The 14,305-nt window shown below is 31.3% G+C and overlaps 1 protein-coding gene across 1 annotated transcript in view; it reads right to left on the bottom strand.

The window, feature by feature from the left end:
- Positions 1-14,014, bottom strand: part of LOC123714267 (dopamine D2-like receptor) — an 81,099-nt gene extending 67,085 nt beyond the window's left edge. The window contains exon 1 of the mRNA XM_045668477.1: positions 13,869-14,014. The gene's annotated coding sequence lies outside the window, so the exon portion shown is untranslated. The remainder of the gene's footprint in view (positions 1-13,868) is intronic.
- Between the last annotated feature and the right edge of the window lie 291 nt (positions 14,015-14,305).

Raw genomic sequence — 14,305 nt, 5'->3', positions numbered from 1 at the left:
GTGTGTAAGTAGTATTTAAGATGTTGTTAAATATAGCTCTGTCTTATTGATTTAACTTAAACAAAATAGAATAAGATAAGCAATGGCGCCTAAGTAACGGACGCCGTTAACTTTTGGTTGTAAGGCATTCGTTCGTTTGAGTATGTAATAACGTCCTAAATAAATGTCAAGCTTTAGACGCATTGGTTTCTGTCACTCACTAGTAAAATCAATACAAGCTCTTCATAATTTAATGAGGAAAATCATTTTCACCATTCAGACGCATTTTTTTCGTTCATTACTGCAGACAAAATGCTGGTTGGTCATTGAATAGTTGGTAAATGAAAATCCTGCCTCCAGGTGTGTAAAAATGCGACATTTTCGTAGTTTAGCTTAGCACTGACAATATTGCACTCTGAATACATGCCCTGAATAACCAAAGCTTTTTAAATTAAATTTCCAAGGCAAGAATTTTCAAACTATTTTTGGTGGTACAGTTTTTGTATTATTTTAATTATTTAAAGGATTTTTGAAGAGCCCTAAGCTAATATTGCTGAGAACAGTGTCAGATAGATAATGCTGAAATTTGTTCTAAGAGTCTTCTAGAGATGTATAAAAGTCATAGGTACATGTTATTTAATTTCCTTAAACAAGGCTATATTTGGATTTTTGCGTGTGCCGCTTTATAGAATAGTATTTAGTTAGTCTGATCTGATTTATATCCGGCTAATAAGTAAATATTTTAATTTTAATTATTTGCCAACCCCTATACGACTAAAGAAATTTGTTTATATTAACCGAAAGCTAATAGAATTAAAACTGCTCCTCACAGAAGACAGATATAAATGGCTAGAGGCAAAAACTTACTCAAAACTTCTACGGCCATTTCTTGCCAATTTAACTGGCTTTGTTAAAAAAGTTTGCGCTTGCGCCAAATTAATTGCTTCTGTCTGTTTTAGAATGCCTTGTCTTTTATCACTTTTTCAATGTGTTTACATTACTGTAAAAAGCTCATCTCTTTAAATTTGATTACGGCAAAGTGTATAGAAATTTAATTATAAACATAGTCATAATATTAATAATAATAATTAAAAAATTGTAAATAGAAAATAAAAACAAATTTAAAAAGCAGCATTTCTTCGCTAAAACATATGACATCATACATACCACGATCGAATTACCACGAATCGTGCAGAGAAGTATAAACTGTAAATGAAATAACAACAGACATATATGAAGAATAAAGTAAACATTTTGTACATGAATAGAAAAACCTATCAAAAGAAACTGGACTGAATTTAACAGAGACTTTATTGACTTAGAATGACGCCGGTTTCAGGGGTTTCAGGGTTTCGGTTCCCTAACTTATGTCGGTTTTTAGTCGCAGTTTCTATCAATTTTTCATTTATATTTATATACAGCACGTAATACCAAAAAAAGTATTGAATTTGAATGAAATTCTGCATAAAATATATTAAGTTAAGCAATAAAAAGGAACTTATACGTTCGTTAATATAATAGAAATCGTTAAAGCACGCTTCTTAGGCTTCATTATAGTGAAAACAATGAATTTTCGTTCATTCATTATAACGCCTACAAATTAACATATTGTTGACAAGCAATACATAATTACCGCGAATAATGAACAATGCCACCCATTTGACGATGTGACAGCTGGCGTGGCTTCACTGGGGTATCATTAATAATTATTATCTTTTAATTATCTACTACAAAATTATCAATCTCGCCTACTTAAATATTTAAAAGTTTTTCGTTGATATACGTATATTTGATTACATAAATTCGACATCAGGTTTTAAGTGCTTAACAGTAGGCGTTAGTCAATAAAAGAGTTCTCTCAGCCATTTATATCTTTTCGAAAACGAAATATATAAAAAAAACGCTTCTTTAATAACAATAAAGATTTTTGTTTTCACCAAATTTAATAAAGTATACGTTCTGAATCATTCATTGTATGTTCCCCGCTTACTCAATGACGCTTCATCTAATTTATAAAATTACTGTACGTTTGAAAAGGAACAATTCCTACACCGTAGATCACCCATGGTTTGCCTTTAATATGAAATGACCCCGAAAACATAAATTTATTTTTTCACCTATTTTTACTCGGCTCATTATGTATATTTCAACTTGAAACTAGGAACAGAGAACTGATTTTAGTTTAAATAATTTTAGTTCCTGGTTTGATCCCAGCCAAGCCTTTGGAGCCTTCGAGCTTATCTCGCGAGAACAGGTCACGCACTTGTAATTCAAGCAATTTTTTGTGCCTTCGTGGAAAGCACAATTTCATGAACAAAGTGGCATTAAGTGCATCTTGAAGTGAATATTTTTTACGATCGAGTTGTGTTAAAGAATATAATACATGAACTAAGCTTGTATAATAATAATAATATACTAAAAAAGCTATTACCCTTTTGAAATTGTTTTTGTTTTACGTTTGTGGGATCCCAAATTCTCTTCAGGTGGACTCGTGCGTGACTTTAAACATAAAAGAACATATTAAGTTCAGGCACGTTCTGAAAAGGTTTTAATTCCAAATCGCTAACACGTGTGTCATTGCGCATGACCTGTCGCACGGCCATGAATTCAGGATTCAGCGTTCTAAGAATTAGCTACTACCCTTATGTTTATAGTTCGTTGAATAACTGTCTGATACCTAACCTAATCATCCGAGGTGAGTAATAAGTGATGTTGTGTAAATAATTGGTGAATTTCTTGATTTTATTATGGAAAACTGTCTTTTTTAACCTATTATTCGAAATACTAATATAAAAGGAAAATTAAAAGTGGGAAGTCATTTAGAATACTTGTAGTATAGCTACTTATTTACCGCACACCACCACTATGTAGAACCGGCGGCAACTGAAGTATTTCGGAACTAATTCGACTTAAAAAAAAGCGAAAAGTGAACCAATTCTTAAAAGGAATTTTTCACTTAACAACAGGTGAGCCTCCTACCTGATTGCCCATACCCTTTTACATAAAAACCAACAAAAAAAGGTTAATTGTATATATGAGATAAAAATTGATAGGTATATATTATAGATATAAAATTTTTTTTTATTAAAATAACTTTTACACATTTAAAGAAAACACTTTTTCAACGGATTATAGGTATGCATTATTATAAACAAAAAATTAACATTATGTAAAATAATTATAAGTTTATACATAGCGTCAATCCATTGAAAAGGTGGTTTCTTTAGATATAACATTATATGAATACGAGTGGACAGCAAAAAGCCTGCGAAGAAGAAAAAGAAAAAGTCCATAAATTAAAAAAATTAAAAAATTCTTATATTAAGTTCCAGTTTAAAAAGAAAAAATTACATTCGTTAATGACATTATCAATCTTAATACCGATTTCGAAACGCGAATTTGATAAGAATAAAAATGTAATGGAACAGCGATTGTATTAGTAGATTAGTATCTTTGATCGCACATCGCTCGTAAACTCGAGGTATAAAACTAGTTTACGGCGGTACGGGGGTTACTGATGTTCTTTATGTTTATTTCGCTTTTGTTTGAATAAAATAATACCTTTATTATACTTAATATTATATGATATAAGATATGACGGAGTGATTAGGACAAATCAAAAGGAATGTCAAAGATAATTGACGGAAAAAGAGTGAAAGTCTGGCAAAGGGGACAAGGAAAAGGAGCTAGGAACAAAATAAAGAGAAAACACGGCCTAATTTTAATAAAAAAACAGAACCAGTGCATATATGAAGCCGGGTAATCTGTTAGCACCAGCTCTTTAGTTTCGACATAATAGCCTACTTCATTCGATTATAGTTCTGCTTAGTTCGACTGCTCAAACTAAGGAAGGCCCGTACCAATTAGTATTTAAAGTAACCCAATTTTGCTGTGTGAACCCAAATTGACTACAGAGTCAAAAGGCAATCAAGTGACAAAGGATTGATACATCACTTTAATAATAATAATGACTATTTATTTATTAGTAATCGTACAGCTAAACCAAAGTCAATACAGAATACATAGATAAGTAAGTACAAATAGATAAAAATAAATATAATATACATACAAACTAAAAGTTAACATTAAACAAACGACAATTAATACTTTATAATATTAAAAAAAAAACTGATGAAAGTCTATGAAATCACTAAATACCATTGAATAAACGTTTATTTATAGTTCTAGCCTCATTGGCAAATCAAATAAATAGGTATTAACGGTTTTGAATTAATTTGACTGTGATGTTATTACATTATAATATCAATGGTGACACTAACTCTATTCCTCCGATAAGATACACTTTTAATAATAATAATGACTATGGAAACACTATTACTATGGACTATCAAATAGTCGTAGATATATTAATATTGGCAAATCGTATAAACCACGAGTATTAAAGTTTATAAACTGATTAGCCTTTAATGTTAATTATTTATGAACTCTGTGACATGTAATTACAAGTATTTTTTTTATCAATAGTGTGCATTTTGTTACCGATTGATAATTGAAGTTTAGATTTTTTTAATACTGGAGGAGGCCCGTAACTAAGACGAGGTTCTAATCCTAAGCCAGTACCATCCAAGCAAATACTGAACCTGTTATTTTAATCGATTACTTATTACATTCTTGTAACCAAGAAGATTATTTATAGTTTATATATTTCATATTATTTAGAACGTTTGCCTTTGCCTCATCTAATAAAATACGAGATACGACATTGTATATTGTATTAATATACAATGGGGTTTTAGGTAATATATAAGTAACTACAAACTGAGACAATAACAACAGTAATAAATACTTACTTTTTTCATTAATAATATAAGTAACGGTGCCCTTTTACAGATATTTTAGGCACAATTCTTATACGCATAAAATATTTTCTCTTCGTTTATTCCCCATCTCTTTCAGTACGTTCTTAAGTCATGATGAATCGCCGGGGAGCGTCAACTTACACATTCCGTATGTGAAAAATGTGAATGGAAATCATATTAGATTCTCAATTTATATGGCTTACACTTAGAGCTTTCTTGGCATAATAGATTTTTTGATGTACTTTTTTGAATAATAATGAGTTATATTAGTTCTTTCAAAGACAATTTGAGTAAATAGACAAGCTATTGCTAAGGAAACGCCGTGAATTACCTAATAATGCGAAATGTTTGGAAAACCAGTAGAAATCGCTTAAAAATCTTTTCTACAGGTTGATAGGCGAGGTTGCCAATCTCTAAGGTCAATGTGACATTTAAAGAATTATCCAATTATCAAAGGCAAAAGAGACCAAAAAATAGTCTACGTATTGCAATTGCTTTACGGACCCACTCTGGTCAACTTCATAAAATGTGAATAATCATTATAACTTAACCATCTATTAATCAAAACAGCGCTAGATTGAATTCTATACATTTTTCAGGGGACCGAATCGTCGCCATAATACCTGCCTGTATTTATCTGCCATTCCCATAGAGTACAAACCACATGAAACAGATGTTTGTAGTTTAAAAACTAATTGTTTAATATAAGTTAACTAATTTGAGAAAGTAATTGATAACTTTATACAAAAAGTAAAGCAAATTAATGTATGAATCAAATCAAACAAAGCAGTCAATATTGAGTATTTATTTAATTTATCGATTTTAATTATACAAACAAATGTACACCATGTACTCCAAACATTTCCAATACTACTCCATATATTAAATCTGCAGAGTACTTTTAAAAGTTATGTGGCAAGAGATAAACTTAGATATCGAACAAAAATCATAATTTACGAAACTTCCTTGTACGTAGCGCATTTTATGGAGTAATTTTCATAATGTATCAATTTCATACAAATTCAGAAACAGATAATATATTTATTAAGAAATATTTCATTTTAATTAGTAAATTTAACATTACTATTGTATTAAGTATTTTTTCTTCGTGGTGTGGCAATTTGGTTCTTTTGCTACATTAGTTTTATTTAACAATAAATGCTTTTGTCTCTTAAAAATTACGATCGGTACTGTTCATTTACCAAAAATAAATAATCAGTACACAAATAATATTTAAAATAATTCATTTTCGCCTCGACTATGGTTACACCCGCCGCCTTCCCTCTGTTTCACGAATTTGTCTATAAATTTAGCAGTACATAGATAGCATGTCATATTACAAACGCGATACGTTTTAAACATTTAATGATTAGGTCGGAAATTATTTCTTACAATTTTTATATGGTTAGTTACCACACTAGCCAGCATTTTCAGAGTATTTGTTTTTATACGGACATTGCTGGTGTATTATTTTAATTGTGTGTTTCTAATTAACTACACTGAATTAAACTTAATGTATTGTGTCGATTTAGAGTAATCAATAGCAGTTCTAACCTAACATATAGATCAGTATATTTTATATAAAAAAAAATAAACCAACTTATATTTGAAATTAAATGTTTGATCAGGAGCTGAGCGTAGTGTGTAAGCTTAGTACCTCTAAACTTATGTCGTAATAGAATAAAAAAGGAGCGCCGTGTAAAATAAGGTCGTTAACTTAGGTAGGTGATATTGTATAATAATTTGTATATTAAAGTATTAATTAGACTAAAAATATTCGCTAATTATTTAGAATTTCAGAATCCTACCATAATAATTTAATAATAATGTATGATTAACCAAGCTGTTGGGGGCTGTGATTTATCTGTTATGAATTACAGGCATACTACAATTGACAAGCAAATAAAACGCTTTAATCAAATTAACCAGAAACTATTTTTCAACAAACAGTTAATAATGCAAGTTCATTGTCAGGAAGCTCAAATACCGCGCTTTATCTCGCAATTAAATAAAAACTTATCAGCTCTTTACCGTAAAGCGACTTATTTGTGAGAATATATGGATAGATTTCTATGTATTTTAATAATATTTGTATATTATTACAAATATTGTTATGTTTAGAAATATGTTATTTGACTTAGTTTTACTAAATTACCACAACACATGCCTTATATTGTTTTGTATATAAATTTAACGTAATTTATTATTTTATAGTAAAAATTTGAAATACTTTTTACTACTAAAACACAGTAAAGGGTTTAAAAGGTGTTGCTTAAGATTGATTAGTTTAGATTTTGTGAAATTTAGGAATCTTATAAACCTCTCAATATACGAACGCTTATGAAACAAACAATAAAACATATTATATTAATCGCATGTGAAGAACAGTTTCACATCAATCAGATATTGGGAGCACAACAGTCATCCATCACGCGACATAGCGATCTATTCCAATAGATTACTGTACGTAAACAGGCTTAGCTGGAGATTTGGGACACTTGTTACCAATATTATTTTTGTATAATATTCTTTATTGAATAATTTATTTGTATTATCTATGAGAGCATTATGTTACGATAGAAAAAAATATTAATATTGATCAAGAAAGGTATCAACCGGCATACCATATGGTAAGTTTCAGAGTTCAGACTTAGCACTAAGTATATCTGCCGGTTGTCCAAAATGTTCTGGCTTTTAGCATTCAGGTATCAAAGTTTGCATTCAGTCTCAACTCCAATTTTACCCTTAGACAAGATTTCATTATCTGTTACGTTGTATCGTAGCGTTTTCATAGACACAATAGCTGCGGGCTTAGTATTTGCCGAGCAAGGATCAAGTGCAACTTGGCAGCCAGGTGTTGTTTCAGGACATGATCGGGAGAACAGGTCGCGAAAGGATCAGCGAGTCCCTTTTCCAAGGTGTGGTTTATGGCCTTCGTTTATGTTATAACATAATTGTATACTATATTTAGCAAATATATCAGTTAACCAATCGCTTTGATAGGATAAAAGATATGATTACAAGTTTTTCTTCATAATAGCTCTTAAGCCATTAAAAATAGGATATGCAAACTATACTAGTGTTACTAGTGTTAAAACTCTACAATACGAACGAAAAGAGTTTTCGGTATAATAATAAAATATGTTTATTCATTTTAAGTTCAATTTCATTACAATGTGTAATATTTGGGAACCCTATTAAGTAAAGAATATACCTGTGTCAGGGTTTCCAGCTCTTTCATAACAAACTTAGTTATACATTCCTTAAAATATTAAATTTATATATAATTTAGTTACATCTTCTATTAACTTTTTTTTTCTTTCTTTGTTATTGATTTTTAACTGTTATCAACACACTGGAGTGCATAAGTGAGTGTGTGAGTGAGTGAGTCAGTGAGTGAATGAATAAAGTCTGTACTACATACTAGGCCTCAGAAGAAGCTCCAACTCTGCGTAGGGTATGCTCATGAGCCAATCCTTTAGTCGTATTTTTAGATTGTAGACGGTAAGCGGGTAGATGTTAAGCAGCCTATTTAATTTATTATAGATGTAGTCTGCTTGCATATTGCGTCTCGCAAAGTTAGTCCTAACGGTCTGACCGACGACAACATCCCTATTTCTTTTTAAGAACAGCCTACTATCAAATGGTAGCGCTCTGTGTGATTTTAAAATTAGACTCAGGACATACAGCTTCCTAACGGAAAGTAATTGGCTGAGATGATAAAGCTCTTCCGATGGGAGTCTGTATGGCCGGAACAGCATGACCTTTAATAGAGCCCTATGTCCCCGTTCCAATTCCAAAAAATTGTATACTATACTGTATACTTCCTAGGATTATTAAAATTAATTTGTGGCCGATACATTTACCACTCTCAGTACTTATAAGGCACAGTCAAAGTTCCCCAATGCACTAACCAAACTTGCAACGAGCAAACAATTGTCATATATTCTACTATAAACCATAATGCCTTGGAGTAAGGTGGCTTTTCCGTTGATAATACATTTAAGTTTTAGTGTAAATCACTCGGACTACATTTATCTTTGTGGACACCTGTTGCTCTATATTACTAGCTATAACAATATAATTAATGTTTAACTGAGATTTACGGCCTCTTGAACAGTTACCTGAAAGTCTTAATGTTAAATTATATTTATTTTTTTATTTATTTATTTATTTACACTTCGTTACACTACAAAATAAAAATAAAAATTAACATAATTAAATCAAAAGGAGGGCAACTGGCGGCCTTATCGCTTACGAGCGATCTCTTCCAGGCAACCACTGTGAGTAAATAAAAAAATAAATGTATTAAATAAGATAGGCAAGTAGTGCAAAATACATGTAATACACAGTTATTAAACAAAACTAAACAGGAATAAAATATTAAAGATACATTAAAGAGTAAAAAGACACATAAATCACGATAATTTAAGATAAGTCTCACGTCAGTTAGTAGTTAGTAAGAAAGTTCGGGATACGATGTGGACAGGTAATGTTTGTACAGAAGAAATTTAAAGGAAGATAAAGAAGGAGCTAAGCGAATAGGGACGGGAAGTGAATTCCATAGCCTAACTGCATACTTAAGAATGTTTAAGCCTTAGAATATTCTTTTTTAATAACGATTACATTTAAGTTTTGAAATTTTAGGTGTTTGAAACCAATATCAGATTACAAGTTTAAATTTGTAAATTGTGTAACTATATAATAATTGTACCTAATATCCTACAAATTCACTCTCGTTAAACGTAAATCAATCAATAAAGCTTGATAAATTTGACGATTATTGAAATGATCCTAATCCTTGGGATTGATTTGCTCCAGTTCAAACAATTTGTATGACTCAAAACTTAACGATTAAAAAGAGTGGCAGAGAATTTCTTGCCAGTTCTATTTGCCCGCTCTACGCCCTTGACTTGCGAACTGGTAGTAAATGTAAATTTACAATTAATTTAACTTCTTTTCTGAGGTTCATAAGTGTAATTATTTACATATATGAATAAAGATATTAAAAATACGTAATAAGTTTGACTTTCTCGTTCGCTGAATGATTGTCATCGATTCGACTGCAGAACTGAGTCTCGAAACTATAAAATGCTCATGCGATATTAAACAAAAATTGGCATTGAGTGTAATGGATGTAAGGAAAGAAAGTTAGCGTTGTTTCTCAATCGAAATTGTGTTGTTCTATGGTGTTCATATTAAATATTTGGTACCGTCTACTGTCCTTCCATAATATATAATGAGCAGTGCCTTGAAGTTAACGATATTTCTTTTCTTTTAAACCATATATTTTATGATTTTGTATCTTATTGTATCATAACATTTAATGATGTGGTAAATATCAAAGTGATACATAAGTTATACACCCCACCTGTTTCGTTCTACTAATTGTCATCCGTCATATATAGATATAGATACTAAGCATAGTCACACCCGTTTCATTTTATTATAAATAATCGTGCAACATTTTCTATTTAATATTTCTCCAATAATTTTAAATTGCAACTGTATAGATATAAAACTCGACGATTGCAACGTATGATGTAATGTAACATTTAAAATAATTGTAATACCATGTACTTGTCTAAGCAGATTTTAAACAAAACTCACATGAATTTGAGTCAATTACTCAGCTAACGCCCATTTGTGCTATACAATATGTTTTATTTTTGCAATTTATTCATTTTATTACGGGACTCATAATCATTAAGCGGAATTTATTTTAACGCAAAGGAAACATAAATTTATAGCGGCTTTTAAAATATTTCCAAATTAAGCCATTCCTGTAATTATCATTTGCATAATGTCGGTAATTGTACAAAGACAAAGTAATCATTAATAGTTAATAAAAATAAATATACGGAGTCGACGATGCAAGTATCAATTTTACTTTATGAGCAAATCAGTGGTTAGCCTGTAGCTAAAGAATAATATTTATATTCACTATATGTACACTGAGTGGAAGTTAAAATTAAGCCGTATTTGATATTAATAAATCAGTACTTATTTATTCAAAAATCGGCGGCGTTAATCATAAGGCTTAAGTATTTGAGCTACGAGATAAAACCCTTTTTCTTATCAGTAAATTTCAATCATCTGTTTATCTTTTTGGTTTATAATAAGACACCTTCATCTTTTCTTATTTAGTTTCAAAGGTTTGCCTTTAATGGACACAGCAATTAAAGAAATTCTATTAATTAATTTTTATTTCAATTATTTTGCTGTGATTACCTTGATACGACCGAATGCTTTCAAATGAGCCTCATTTATAAAAGAATAAGTGTTAAGAAAACTTGTAATTAAGATTTTAATGTTTTTAAAGATGTGAATGTGTTTCAAAAAGCAAAATTAAGAACTAATAAATATCTGGTTAATAAGCACCTTTTTGGTATTGTATTGATATGTTTTGTCCTTAAATTATAACAAATAAGTAAGTTACTTACATATAATTATAAGTCTCTTATTTTATTTTTATAAGTTAATTATTAACGTCTTAGATCTCAACCAATATAAAACTGTATATGCCCGCAATGATTCAGGCTTTCTTTCGCCGGTAATTTAAATCGGGAATCTGGGAAGTTGATTGTAACAAATCAAGGGTCAGTATTGAAATCCTGCATGGGTATATTTGGACGGTTCCTTTCTTCGTTTTCCTACTTAAAAGTTGAATGGGACATTTATAAAATATGTAGTTAAATGAATGCCCTTATAAGTGATTTGAACCCATCACCAGAAACCGTTAAAACATAAGCATTATGCTTATCTGAATAGAAAAGAGACGAATTCACTTACATAATGTATTTGTTATCCACAAAAACTAAATGAGTTCAAAAATATCGTTTTTATAAAAGCACTTCCTGTCCCTTTTTATTATAGCGCCAATACAATTTAACGGTAAGAGACAAAAGAATACTTTAATTACAAAAGAACAAAAACACTGATTGAGTTTTATGAATAAAGGAGCGATGGAATATAACGATGAAATTAACTAACTACTGAAATACAAATGAATAATAATTTATGTCAGGTGATAGAAACAAAATGTCACTATAAAGTGTCGCTACAATTATATTTAGTATCCGGATTTAGGCTTAAATCTAGCATCTGTCATACGACAGCCATTTGTTAATACCTCTTGAATGATGGCGCGCTATTATCTATTTACTGAATAAATAGCCTCAATCAGTTATGAACAGTACTACTAAGAATAGTAGTTTTTTGTGATAGCCCATTATGGGGCCACGTTTTTTTGTCTTCAGAGGGGATCGCATTGTTGTTTTTGTGGCCTCATGATTAGGGAAGTTTTTGAGCCATTGAATTTATGACCAGGAAATTATAAGGAAAGAGACCAAAAAGGAATCTGGGCACTAAAGTCTCTGATCCCATACACCGAGCTGGAGCGTCACACATGGAAGTAGCTGTTTCAATCTGCTACAAAAGGATCGATGGTATCATGAGATTCAATAGTTAGCACGTGATCAGCGGAGTAGGTGACCACGGGAACAATTTATGCCATAAATCAGCTAACGTAGAAAACGTAAATATAAGTTAAAGAAAGCTACAATTAAAAACGTTTTAATAATATCAAACATTACTAATATACAAGTGTCCTTATTGAACTGGTGTTTAAGTTGTATACAATAAGAATATGCAAATTTTCATGGATTTTAATGTCCTATAAGATAGGCTATGATTGCAATATGTATGTGTATTTTTTATGTAAAAATATGAGCACCATGTATCTACATAATAATTTAGTTATACGCTACATTATTTTTTATAACACCATGTGCTTATTTTTTTAAGTTTAGTAGTTTTTTTTCTAGGATTAAGTATGGAGTTTTTTGGCGATTCTTCTCCATTATTCTTAAAAAAATTGTAATTTTGACTTTCAAATGTGCCCATTTAATAGAGCTAATTGAAATAAATGATTTGACTTTGACTTGATTTGACATAAATTAGAGCAAAGTCATATCAACAAATGGCTAGAACAAGAGTTGTTTCAGAAACTACTTTGTAAATTATTACAATTTATTTACAAAAATTATAATTTATGTATTTACGGATGCTTAACTGACCCATCCGGCTGGCAGTTGTACGCTGCGATACTGCGGGCTACTAGATTGTGAGAAAGTTGCATAGATCTGGTTAGCACGGCACCATCTTAAGTTCTCATGTTCTTTATACACGTGTATATCCTTTCTATAATATATTTTCATAAATATGTGATAGCCTTGTAATATGTGTAATTTTTGAGAGCAAAAATAAAATATAAATTACAACAAACTTCTCAAACAAACCTGGTTTTATATCAGACTTGTGGTTTTGTATAAAAATGATTATGATTGATGTGACCTAAGAACTTTTACATTACGATAAAAAGCGTACCTCCCTCATTGTTGAGCGATTGGAAAAATTTGAATGAAATAAATCATTCATCAATCACAAAAGCTACAAACATTCAAATATGTCAAAAACGCTTCTTTCTCAGTCCGCCCTCCGAACTTCGAAGTACTTCAGACAATATACCCAGCGTAACTGCATAATGACTTTGACCCATTAAATAATTTCGCAAGAGTCGAAAGGCACACAAATTAAAGAGCTATTCTAATAAATGGCATCTTAAACGGTCTTCGCCTTAAGCTAGGGCTGTGATTTATGAGTTTTAATGCGAGCTCAAGTTGTACGGCATTGTTTGCGAAAAGTATTTCAATCGCAATCGTTGTTTCTTTAGTTACGTAAGAAGTTTTTATTAAAAATTATGCATTGATTTATGAGTGAGTTATGTTGCGGCGTCCCTTCTGATACCAGAATGGATGAACGTATAAATTTTGTCTGAACAAAATCGATATTTGTCGGTATATTAATAGTATATTAAAGCATACTACACAAAGCACAATAACTATACTCTGACATTATTAATCTGCGATTGTCTTACCGCCGACCGATGTTTGTGTGAAAATTGTGGTAAAAAGAAATTCAGTTAGAATAGACTGCATTACTTGACGTAAAAGCATACTGAATTCACAAAGGTAGAATTTTGCTATACAACTGTTGTACACCACAAACCTTCAAACCAATCAGGAGTAATATCCTCAGAAGCCTCCCAATTTCCCGGCCATTTCCCCGAGCACACGTGCCAACGAATTTGTTGTGATAATATTTGGGGAATTGTAAATTTGGAATCTTATGGGCGTTATATCTTTACGTTTATCGGTTACGGTCCTTGTGGGAGTGCCATGCTGTTGCTTTCGGGCTTCAGCCAATCGGGCAGGCACGACCGGGGCAGTACCACTGTCTCACAGAAAACCGGCGTGAAGTGATGCAATAGGTTCATCTTATTGTACTCGCGTTTCGTGCGGTGAGTGAGACTCCCGGAGCCCATCAATTCCCCCCCCCCCCAGAATATGAAGATGCAGTTTAAACAGAGATTACCCCAGGGGGGTACCACACGTTTCCGCTGTGGAGAATCCCCCTCTGAGCGTCCATCATCGGAACAATCAGTA

The sequence above is a fragment of the Pieris brassicae genome, chromosome 1 (genome assembly GCF_905147105.1).
Source record: "Pieris brassicae chromosome 1, ilPieBrab1.1, whole genome shotgun sequence".
NCBI classification, from domain to species: Eukaryota; Metazoa; Arthropoda; class Insecta; order Lepidoptera; family Pieridae; genus Pieris; species Pieris brassicae.
This window is presented reverse-complemented; position numbering and strand designations above follow the sequence as displayed.